Source organism: Lolium rigidum, chromosome 7, assembly GCF_022539505.1.
Source record: "Lolium rigidum isolate FL_2022 chromosome 7, APGP_CSIRO_Lrig_0.1, whole genome shotgun sequence".
NCBI classification, from domain to species: Eukaryota; Viridiplantae; Streptophyta; class Magnoliopsida; order Poales; family Poaceae; genus Lolium; species Lolium rigidum.
The window spans coordinates 285,373,156-285,385,186 of NC_061514.1; positions in this window are offsets into that span (position 1 = coordinate 285,373,156).

Genomic DNA, 12,031 nt, shown 5'->3' on the forward strand with positions numbered 1-12,031 from the left:
AGTGGGAGAAACACCGGCAAGCTCGAGGGCAACAAGAAGGCCAAGGAGAGGGTCAAGGTAGAACTTGAAGCAGCTAGCTTCCGGGAGAAGTTGGATCAACTCATGAAGTCCAAGGAGGCATTGACGATGAAGACGTTGGAGACCAAGCTCCTCATCACCGACAAGAAGAGTGAGGTGAAGCTTGCCAAGGTGCAAGCAAGGAGGGAAGATGCCAAGTTGAAGGCCGAGCTTGACATGAAGATGGTCGCAGCCAAAGAAGCCAAGGCCATGAAGGAGCTCTTGGCCGAGGAGAGGGAAATCATGATGATGCGCACCGACGACATGGACGAGGATCAGCTGGCGTGGTGGAACGAGACCAAGGCTGCGCGTCAAGCTCGTGCTCAAGGTGAGTCTCCGGCGAGAGGTGACACCGGTGGCGATGGATCCGTTGATGGTTGATCACATTTGGGAACTTCCGTGGCTTGAACATTGCCTATGATCGCGTTGTGATGTTAAAACTATGAATTATGCATCACATATTTTGGATGTGCTATGTTTGATGTGAAATTGTTGTGCAAATTGCTGTCTAAAACCCTGTTTTGATGGGCAGGAAACTCGGACGAGCTAGCAGAACCCGTATCCCCAGGGGTGGGAATACGAGTTCTGCTAGCTCGTCCGAGTTTTCGGCCGATGAAAACTGAATACAGAGCCCTCTACTCGCGTTTTACGGGGCGAAAAAATACGAGGCCTGTTAGACATGCTGTAAGCCAGCAACACCATGACCTGCCTATATACGCTGGTGCGAGAAAGAGCCCGAGCTCCTCTCAAAAAACATACTGTACACGATCTCTGACCCGTTGGCCGCTAGGCAGTACAGGTCGGCCCGTTACGCTTGTATGGGCTTGATTTGGTGCTCAATTTTGAACCCAACCCCCAGTGTGCCCTCGGTTAGCCAATTTCTTTTTTAACATTACGAAAAAATTCAAATTCTTCCTTTAATATAAAAATTTGCATTAATTAACTACTCAGTATTTTAAATAGACAATATGTCCATGTCTACAAATGTGTAGTGCTTATGCGTAACACCTTCTGTAATATGTTTTTAAAATATTCACAACAACATGACAAATAAAATTAGTTCACAAGACAATATTTATGAACTACCATTTTTGCAAACAAGATCAGCTACGTAGAATAAATCAAAAGGATGACAGTACTTTTTAGACATTCATACTTACTTCACTTATGTACAAGACAAAGTGCAGCACACAGAAACACATATAGTAGATACTACAATCACTACATAGATATCATCGTGACTTAATGTAGGGCATTACTTACAATACCACTACTCACAGCACACTTAACCAAAAGAGGCATCATCATGACTACAGACTACAGTGATGATGCACTGCTTCACAACCTGCATTCACTCCTAACCAAAATACTCTAGGACTTTGATAAGGGTAGCATGGTTAGCCTTGTCGCGTAGATCCTTATGCTTTACTGTTTTAGCATGCGCCACTAGTCTTTCCCGGCGCTACCATTTCTAGGAACTTGCTTGAAGGGATGAAATTTGCAGTAGTAGATGCCATTAATCCTCACATAAGCACCCATCTTCTCCTCAACCTTCTTCTGGTAGGACAACAAATTGAATTTGTTGACTTCACCTTCAGAGGAAGCATCGAATGAAGCTGACTTGTACCGCAAACAACATATAAAAAAATTACACCAACATGCTATGCATTCATCGCATCTAGTGTACAAAAATTAGGTGAACCAATTATTATCACCCTATTTGCACTTGCTCTCAAAACATACAAGGTACAATGCAGTTGCATGCATATGAACTAGTATCAAGCTCATCGAGACGACATCACCGGAAGAAATGTCCGAGGAAAAGTATGAGTTGTCGGAGTAATCAGAGTCTACGACCAACTTCCTCTTGTGGCCAGCAACACCGGACGAAGGCTCGCCAACCTGATTTACAAACATGTACAAAAAAGTTACATAGTTACAGATTTCACATTGTCAAATTGTAAGTAAATAAGTAGACCTACTAAGGAAATATTACACTAATTGATGCATTGTTCATTAAAGCAAATAAATCTACTCATTTTTACCAAAATTATTATTCAAACCAAAATTTTGCACCATATGCAATTCTACAAATTATCAATGGATAATGCCACATCTGCATTAAACAACACATCACTAAAAGGTACTTGCCTAAATAATTGCCATAAACTACAGAATTAGTCCTACTCTTATGATACACTTTTTTTTATTCGAGAACCATAAACATCAGCTCCATCTAAACCTTTTACATGTTGCAAAATGTGCATTTAAAATTTCCCAATTTGTAATGAAAATACATAAACTGTCATGTCACAACATTATACTCACACTTTAATCAGATGAACCAGCTTAACTGGGGATAATAGAGTATACACACATGACAATCTTTATTACATAAATAGCCATCATATTATGAATTGCATCCACACTTTTGGTACATTTTGCAATTTAAAATTTTCATAATCCCTAAATCACCTACCATTTCTGTATGTAAGCAATAATATCCAAATTGACTAGCCACTAGAGAACCGTCCTTATTCTGTGAACAAAAATCTAATAACTATTACATCTATGTGAAAACCCTAGGATTCTCAGCTACTCAACATTCACCCGAATCAAATCCGCACAAAGATAGAACCCTAGCCCTCCTCCACAGAATCCTACGAATCCGAACCCTAAATAGGTAAGAATGTTAGTACCTGCTTCTCCTCCAACTACTGCTGCACCACAGGGTCTTCCACCTCCTGCATGTGACCCTTCAACTCCACATCCGAGGCAACATTGGACGTCTTTCTTTAGCTCGAGATCTAGCATTGGTGCGTCACCGATAGGCAGATCCTTCTGCACCTCCGGATCCACCGCAGCCACGACGGGTGCACTTCCTCTAGCCACACCGCTATGGGCTTTGACATTTGACTCCACACCATCTGCTCCGACGATCGCAGAGATCTTCACATCGGCGACCACGTCAGCTACGCCATGGCCTTCCATCGCACGCACTTGGAGAAACGACGGAGAGCCGAGAGAGAGAGAGAGAGAGAGAGAGAGAGAGAGAGAGAGAGAGAGGTGGCGGTTTGCTTCGGCCGTGGGAGAGAGGAGCACGAGAGGATGTCCCTATTTGGGGGGAAATGGCTTGGGGTGGGAGGCGGAGGTCCCGACGAAGCCCTTTTATACCATATGCCGTTTCGGTTCCACTTCCACATTCCCTGCCACATCATCAACGGCGGGTATAATGTATGGACACGATGGCGTATGCACACAACTATATGATACGTACTAGCTACCCGATGGGCTTTGGTGGGCCATTGTGGTGACCCAGCATACCACTACATGTTGTAGTATACAAGTCATTGATATGATCTTCATGAAGGGACTTCTTCACAAATATCACATCCCTTAGAGTGGTACAACAGAAACATTGCAGGTCATAACACTCTAGATTATATTACAAACACGGTCTTAACAAGTTGATATTCTCACATGTCCGATGAGAACACCCTACTATATTACTTAAGTACTCTTACAACTCGAACTTAAAAATCATAACGAGCTCAACAACTTATTTAGGTAAGTTACTATGCTGCTCGGCTCTAAGATGTCTAGGGTAAGACTCTATTCCTCTGCCTCTGTGTTCTCAGCTCCGTAGACTATCCCATAGTCCACGCCTTCCACTCCTCCTGATAGATCAGGCTCCTCGTAGACCAGCTCGTAGTTCCCTTCTGGTGCTCCGTCGTTGGCCTCCTCTTCATTTGCACAGTCTAGCAAGGGTGTCAAAAGAAAGTGAGTACAGAGGTACTCAGCAAGCTACGACCGTTGATCAGAAAATCTCAGGTCAATTCATGTTTCGCAAAAATTTCTTCAAAAGGTTTATTTTATTTTGAAAACTATGCCCGTCAGTCTTCACAGGTTGACCAGAACTTCACGGAGTTCCTCTCCTGCCAGTTCGTAGTCCCCTTCTCGGAACAGGGAGTGACAAGCCACAATTTAATACACTATGCCGAGGTGCGTTACTTTTCCCATAAGAGAACTTATCCTTGTTGCCATCCGGGTGTACCTTCCCGTCCACACTTCCTTGGTGTGAGGCCCATTATAAGAACCAAGCCAATCACTGCCTTTCCCGCAACCCTGCATACCCACCCTTTTCTCCCACTCACATATCCCTGGTAGACATCTTCCGTTCATACGACATTACCCCCGATATGCTATGGATAATCCATCATAGACGGTAGAGTGCTCTCATTTAGTTGGATGGGGATTTAAAAGGATTTCCAACCTACTGCAGTGTTATCGCAACACCCAGCCAGGCTCTATCAAGTCCGTTGATATGCAGAAGGGAAAAGATACAGCTGACTTCCCTAGAGCCATTGTAGATCTCATGGTTATCGCGAAATGTACGGCGCTAGAATCACTAGACGATATTGGTGATTAGTCCTAGATGAGTAGAACCCTTGCAATGGAACCTCCACCATAAACACATACCATGGTTCCATTGCCCACCACATAGTCATATTCATAATTGGAAAAGTAACTTTTTATTTTCAGTGCAGGAATGATAAGTATATTGCTTTGCGAGTAAATTGATGGAAAATAATCAATATCACTTGAGCAAGAGTGAACTTGCCTGGTGACTACGAGATAATGCAGTTCGATGTTTTGGATGGAACCAGGACCTCGGGTTCTGAAAAGAAGCATCATTGTCCGATAAGGACAATGTTATAAAATCTAAATGATGCATGCATGGGTGAATTATTTTATGTTGAAACCCTTTCCTCGGAGTACCTATTAAGATTTGGATGATTTAGGGTTGATTTAAATATTTATGCCTTAGGCATTAATTTATAATTCCTTTAAATCCTTTAATATGATTTTCCTTCAAAAGAAAAGGACTTAGGAGGAATAGAATTTTCCTTTGGAAAATATTTATTTCAAAGAAAGAATTTGAAATAATAGAGTTTTTCCCTTTATGGAATATTTATTATAAAAGAAATGCTTCGGAATAATAGGATATTTCCTCTTTGGAAAATATTTTTCCTTTAAGAGAACAGGTTTGGAATAATAGCATTTTATTATGAAAATAATTGATAAACAAATATTCAAATTCATTTGGAATTTTACTTCATTTTTATATCAAAGGAAATTGCAAATTTCAAATTCCAAGTTCATAATTAAATTCAAAATTTCAAAATCTGAACTTGTGTTGTGTATTTCCTTTCTTATTTTATTCTAGTTAAGAAATATTTTTGATATACCATTCCAATTTTCTTGAATTTTTGGAGGTATTTATAATTATTTGGAATTTTACAAAGTTCAAGGGTTATTCTAACTGTGAAATGACTAAAATACCCCTAGGCCCACCAGTCAGGTCAACCAACTAGTTGAACCAGACCGGCCCAGGTCGGTCGGTCGGCCCACCGGCTCTCTTCCTCTCCTCTCTCTCTCTCGCGCTCACGAACCTTAACCCTAACTCTTGGGCGATCCCGTAGCGATGGCATCGCCGCCACTCTCCGGCCGATTCCGGCGGTCCTAGGGCTCGCCACTGGCCGCGTTCGACGCAGCGCGCGACGGCGCTCCTTCCTATTGATACGTCTCCGACGTATCGATAATTTCTTATGTTCTATGCCATATTATTGATGATACCTACATGTTTTATGCACACTTTATGTCATATTCGTGCATTTTCTGGAACTAACCTATTAACAAGATGCCGAAGTGCCGATTCTTTGTTCTTGCTGTTTTTGGTTTCGAAATCCTAGTAACGAAATATTCTCGGAATCGGACGAAATCAAGACCCGGGGTCCTATTTTTCCCGGAGCCTTCCGAGAACACTCGAGAGCCGCCGGAGGGAAGCCACGGGGGCCCCACACCACACCCGGCGCGGCCGAGAGGGGGCTGCGCCGCCCTATGGTGTGGGCCCCCGAGCCCCCTCCGAGGCTGCCCTTCCGCCTATTTAAAGCCTCCATCGCGAAACCCACGAGGCGAAAAACCACGATACGGAAAACCTTGCGAGACGCGCCGCCGCCAATCCCATCTCGGGGATTACCGGAGATCTCCTCCGGCACCCTGCCGGAGAGGGGATTCATCTCCCGGAGGACTCTACACCGCCATGGTCGCCTCCGGAGTGATGAGTGAGTAGTTCACCCCTGGACTATGGGTCCATAGCGAGTAGCTAGATGGTTGTCTTCTCCTCATTGTGCTTCATTGTTGGATCTTGTGAGCTGCCTAACATGATCAAGATCATCTATCCGTAATACTCTATGTTGTGTTTGTCGGGATCCGATGGATAGAGAATACCATGTTATGTTAATTATCAAGTTATTGCATATGTGTTGTTTATGATCTTGCATGCTCTCCGTTATTAGTAGAGGCTCTGGCCAAGTTGATGCTAGTAACTCCAAGAGGGAGTATTTATGCTCGATAGTGGGTTCATGCTGCATTGACACACGGGACGATGACGAGAAAGTTCTAAGGTTGTGTTGTGCTTGTTGCCACTAGGGATAAAACATTGATGCTATGTCCGAGGATGTAGTTATTGATTACATTACGCACCATACTTAATGCAATTGTCTGTTGTTTAGCAACTTAATACTGGAAGGGGTTCGGACGATAACCTCGAAGGTGGACTTTTTAGGCATAGATGCGGTTGGATGGCGGTCTATGTACTTTGTCGTAATGCCCAATTAAATCTCACTATACTTATCATGACATGTATGTGCATTGTTATGCCCTCTCTATTTGTCAATTGCCCGACTGTAATTTGTTCACCCAACATGCTTTTATCTTATGGGAGAGACACCTCTAGTGAACTGTGGACCCGGTACATTCTTTTAATACTTGAAATACAAATCTGCTGCAATACTTGTTTTACTATTTTCTCTGCAAACAATCATCTTCCACACAATACGGTTAATCCTTTGTTACAGACAAGCCGGTGAGATTGACAACCTCACTCTGTTTCGTTGGGGCAAAGTACTTTGGTTGTGTTGTGCGGGTTCCACGTTGGCGCCGGAATCCCTGGTGTTGAGCCGCACTACATCCCGCCGCCATCAACCTTCAACGTGCTTCTTGGCTCCTCCCGGTTCGATAAACCTTGGTTTCTTTCGAGGGAAAACTTGCTGCTGTGCGCATCATACCTTCCTCTTGGGGTTCCCAACGAACGTGTGAAATACACGCCATCAAGCATATTTTCTGGCGCCGTTGCCGGGGAAATCAAGACACGCTGCAAGGAGAGTCTCCACTTCCCAATCTCTTTACTTTGTTTTTGTCTTGCTTTATTTTATTTACTACTTTGTTTGCTGCATTATATCAAAATACAAAAAAATTAGTTGCTAGTTTTACTTTATTTTCTATCTTGTTTGCTATATCAAAAATACAAGAAAATTAGTTACTTGTTTTACTTTACTTAATATCATGCATGTTTTTGTTTCACTAGTTAAGCATAATGGAAAAGAACAAAAATATGAGAGATCTTTATGAACTTTATCTTGAATTAGGACATGATGTGTTTGAAGAGAGAATTAAAAAACCCATGGAACTTTATATGCATGTTAATGGGAATGTTATTACTATGGATGCTTTGAACACCATTGTTGCTAATGCTATGGAAAATTCTAAGCTTGGGGAAGCTGGCTCGATGAGCATGATCTTTTTAGTCCCCAAGCATTGAGGAGAAAATTTTCTTTTATGATTACAATATGCCTCCTATATATGATGATAGCCACTTTGTTGAATTTGCTCCCACTACAACTAATAAAATTGATTATGCTTACGTGGAGAGTAATAATTTTATGCATGAGACTCATGATAAGAATGCTTTATGTGATAGTTACATTGTTGAGTTTGCTCATGATGCTACTGAAAATTATTATGAGAGAGGAAAATATGGTTGTAGAAATTTTCATGTTACTAAAACACCTCTCTATGTGCTGAAATTTTTGAAGCCACACTTGTTTTATCTTCCTATGCTTGTTACTTTGCTCTTCATGAACTTGTTTATTTACAAGATTCCTATGCATAGGAAGCATTTTAGACTTAAATGTGTTTTGAATTTGCCTCTTGATGCTCTCTTTTGCTTCAAATACTATTTCTTGCGGGTGCATCATTAAAATTGCTGAGCCCATCTTAATGGCTATAAAGAAAAAACTTCTTGGGAGATAACCCATGTGTTATTTTGCTACAGTATTTTACTTTATATTTGTGTCTTGGAAGTTGTTTACTACTGCAGCAACCTCTCCGTATCTTAGTTTTATGTTTTGTTGTGCCAAGTAAAGTCTTTGATAGTAAAGTAAGTACTAGATTTGGATTACTGCGCAGTTCCAGATTTCTTTGCTGTCACGAATCTGGGTCTACCTCCCTGTAGGTAGCTTAGAAAATTAAGCCAATTTACGTGCATGATCCTCAGATATGTACGCAACTTTCATTCAATTTTAGCATTTTCATTTGAGCAAGTCTGGTGGCCTAATAAAATCCATCTTTACGGACTGTTCTGTTTTGACAGATTCTGCCTTTTATTTTGCATTGCCTCTTTTGCTATGTTGGATGAATTTCTTTGATCCATTAATGTCCAGTAGCTTTATGCAATGTCCAGAAGTGTTAAGAATGATTGTGTCACCTCTGAACATGTCAATTTTTATTATGCACTAACCCTCTAATGAGTTGTTTCGAGTTTGGTGTGGAGGAAGTTTTCAAGGATCAAGAGAGGAGTATGATGCAATATGATCAAGGAGAGTGAAAGCTCTAAGCTTGGGGATTCCCTGGTGGTTCACCCCTGCATATTATAAGAAGACTCAAGCGTCTAAGCTTGGGGATGCCCAAGGCATCCCCTTCTTCATCGACAACATTATCAGGTTCCTCCCCTGAAACTATATTTTTATTCCGTCACATCTTATGCACTTTGCTTGGAGCGTCGGTTTGTTTTTGTTTTTTGTTTTGTTTGAATAAAATGGATCCTAGCATTCACTTTGTGGGAGAGAGACACGCTCCGCTGTAGCATATGGACAAGTATGTCCTTAGGCTCTACTCATAGTATTCATGGCGAAGTTTCTTCTTCGTTAAATTGTTATATGGTTGGAATTGAAAAATACTACATGTAGTAATTCTAAAATGTCTTGGATAATTTGATACTTGGCAATTGTTGTGCTCATGTTTAAGCTCTTGCATCATATACTTTGCACCCATTAATGAAGAAACACTTAGAGCTTGCTAATTTGGTTTGCATATTTAGTTTCTCTAGAGTCTAGATAACATCTAGTATTGAGTTTTGAACAACAAGGAAGACGGTGTAGAATCTTATAATGTTTACAATATGTCTTTTATGTGAGTTTTGCTGCACCGTTCATCCTTGTGTTTGTTTCAAACAACCTTGCTAGCCTAAACCTTGTATCGAGAGGGAATACTTCTCATGCATCCAAAATCCTTGAGCCAACCACTATGCCAATTGTGTCCACCATACCTACCTACTACATGGTATTTATCCGCCATTCCAAAGTAAATTGCTTGAGTGCTACCTTCAAAATTCCATCATTCACCTTTGCAATATATAGCTCATGGGACAAATGGCTTAAAAACTATTGTGGTATTGAATATGTACTTATGCACTTTATCTCTTATTAAGTTGCTTGTTGTGCGATAACCATGCTTACGGGGACGCCATCAACTATTCTTTGTTGAATATCATGTGAGTTGCTATGCATGTCCGTCTTGTCTGAAGTAAGAGAGATCTACCACCTTAATGGTTGGAGCATGCATATTGTTAGAGAAGAACATTGGGCCGCTAACTAAAGCCATGATTCATGGTGGAAGTTTCAGTTTTGGACATATATCCTCAATCTCATATGAGAATAATAATTGTTGCCACATGCTTATGCATTAAAGAGGAGTCCATTATCTGTTGTCCATGTTGTCCCGGTATGGATGTCTAAGTTAAGAATAATCAAAAGCGAGAAATCCAAAATGCGAGCTTTCTCCTTAGACCTTTGTACGAGCGGCATGGAGGTACCCCATTGTGACACTTGGTTAAAACATGTGCATTGCAAAGATCCGGTAGTCCAAGCTAATTAGGACAAGGTGCGGGCACTATTAGTACACTATGCATGAGGCTTGCAACTTGTAAGATATAATTTACATAACTCATATGCTTTATTACTACCGTTGACAAAATTGTTTCATGTTTTCAAAATAAAAGCTCTAGCACAAATATAGCAATCGATGCTTTCCTCTTTGAAGGACCATTCCTTTTACTTTTATGTTGAGTCAGTTCACCTATCTCTCTCCACCTCAAGAAGCAAACACTTGTGTGAACTATGCATTGACTCTTACATACTTGCATATTGTACTTGTTATATTACTCTATGTTGACAATTATCCATGAGATATACATGTTACAAGTTGAAAGCAACCGCTGAAACTTAATCTTCCTTTGTGTTGCTTCAATACCTTTACTTTGATTTATTGCTTTATGAGTTAACTCTTATGCAATTCTTATTGATGCTTGTCTTGAAGTACTATTCATGAAAAGTCTTTGCTTTATGATTCACTTGTTTACTCATGACATTACCATTGTTTTGATCGCTGCATCCACTACATATGTTTACAAATAGTATGATCAAGGTTATGATGGCATGTCACTTCAGAAATTATCTTTGTTATCGTTTTACCTGCTCGGGACGAACTAAGCTTGGGGATGCTTGATACGTCTCCGACGTATCGATAATTTCTTATGTTCCATGCCATATTATTGATGATACCTACATGTTTTATGCACACTTTATGTCATATTCGTGCATTTTCTGGAACTAACCTATTAACAAGATGCCGAAGTGCTAGTTGCTGTTTTCTGCTGTTTTTGGTTTCGAAATCCTAGTAACGAAATATTCTCGGAATCGGACGAAATCAAGACCCGGGGTCCTATTTTTCCCGAGCCTTCCGGAACACTCGAGAGTCGCCGGAGGGAAGCCACGGGGGCCCCACACCACACCCCGGCGCGGCCGCAGGGGGGCCGCGCCGCCCTATGGTGTGGGCCCCCGAGCCCCCTCCGAGGCTGCCCTTCCGCCTATTTAAAGCCTCCGTCGCGAAACCCCGAGGCGAAAAACCACGATACGGAAAACCTTACTCGAGACGCCGCCGCCGCCAATCCCATCTCGGGGGATTCCGGAGATCTCCTCCGGCACCCCTGCCGGAGAGGGGATTCATCTCCCGGAGGACTCTACACCGCCATGGTCGCCTCCGGAGTGATGAGTGAGTAGTTCACCCCTGGACTATGGGTCCATAGCAGTAGCTAGATGGTTGTCTTCTCCTCATTGTGCTTCATTGTTGGATCTTTTGACCTGCCTAACATGATCAAGATCATCTATCTGTAATACTCTATGTTGTGTTTGTCGGGATCTGATGGATAGAGAATACCATGTTATGCTAATTATCAAGTTATTGCATATGTGTTGTTTATGATCTTGCATGCTCTTCGTTATTAGTAGAGGCTCTGGCCAAGTTGATGCTAGTAACTCCAAGAGGGAGTATTTATGCTCGATAGTGGGTTCATGCCTGCATTGACACACGGGACGATGACGAGAAAGTTCTAAGGTTGTGTTGTCGTTGTTGCCACTAGGGATAAAACATTGATGCTATGTCCGAGGATGTAGTTATTGATTACATTACGCACCATACTTAATGCAATTGTCCGTTGTTTAGCAACTTAATACTGGAAGGGGTTCGGACGATAACCTCGAAGGTGGACTTTTTAGGCATAGATGCGGTTGGATGGCGGTCTATGTACTTTGTCGTAATGCCCAATTAAATCTCACTATACTTATCATGACATGTATGTGCATTGTTATGCCCTCTCTATTTGTCAATTGCCCGACTGTAATTTGTTCACCCAACATGCTTTTATCTTATGGGAGAGACACCTCTAGTGAACTGTGGACCCCGGTCCATTCTTTTAATACTCGAAATACAAATCTGTTGCAATACTTGTTTTACT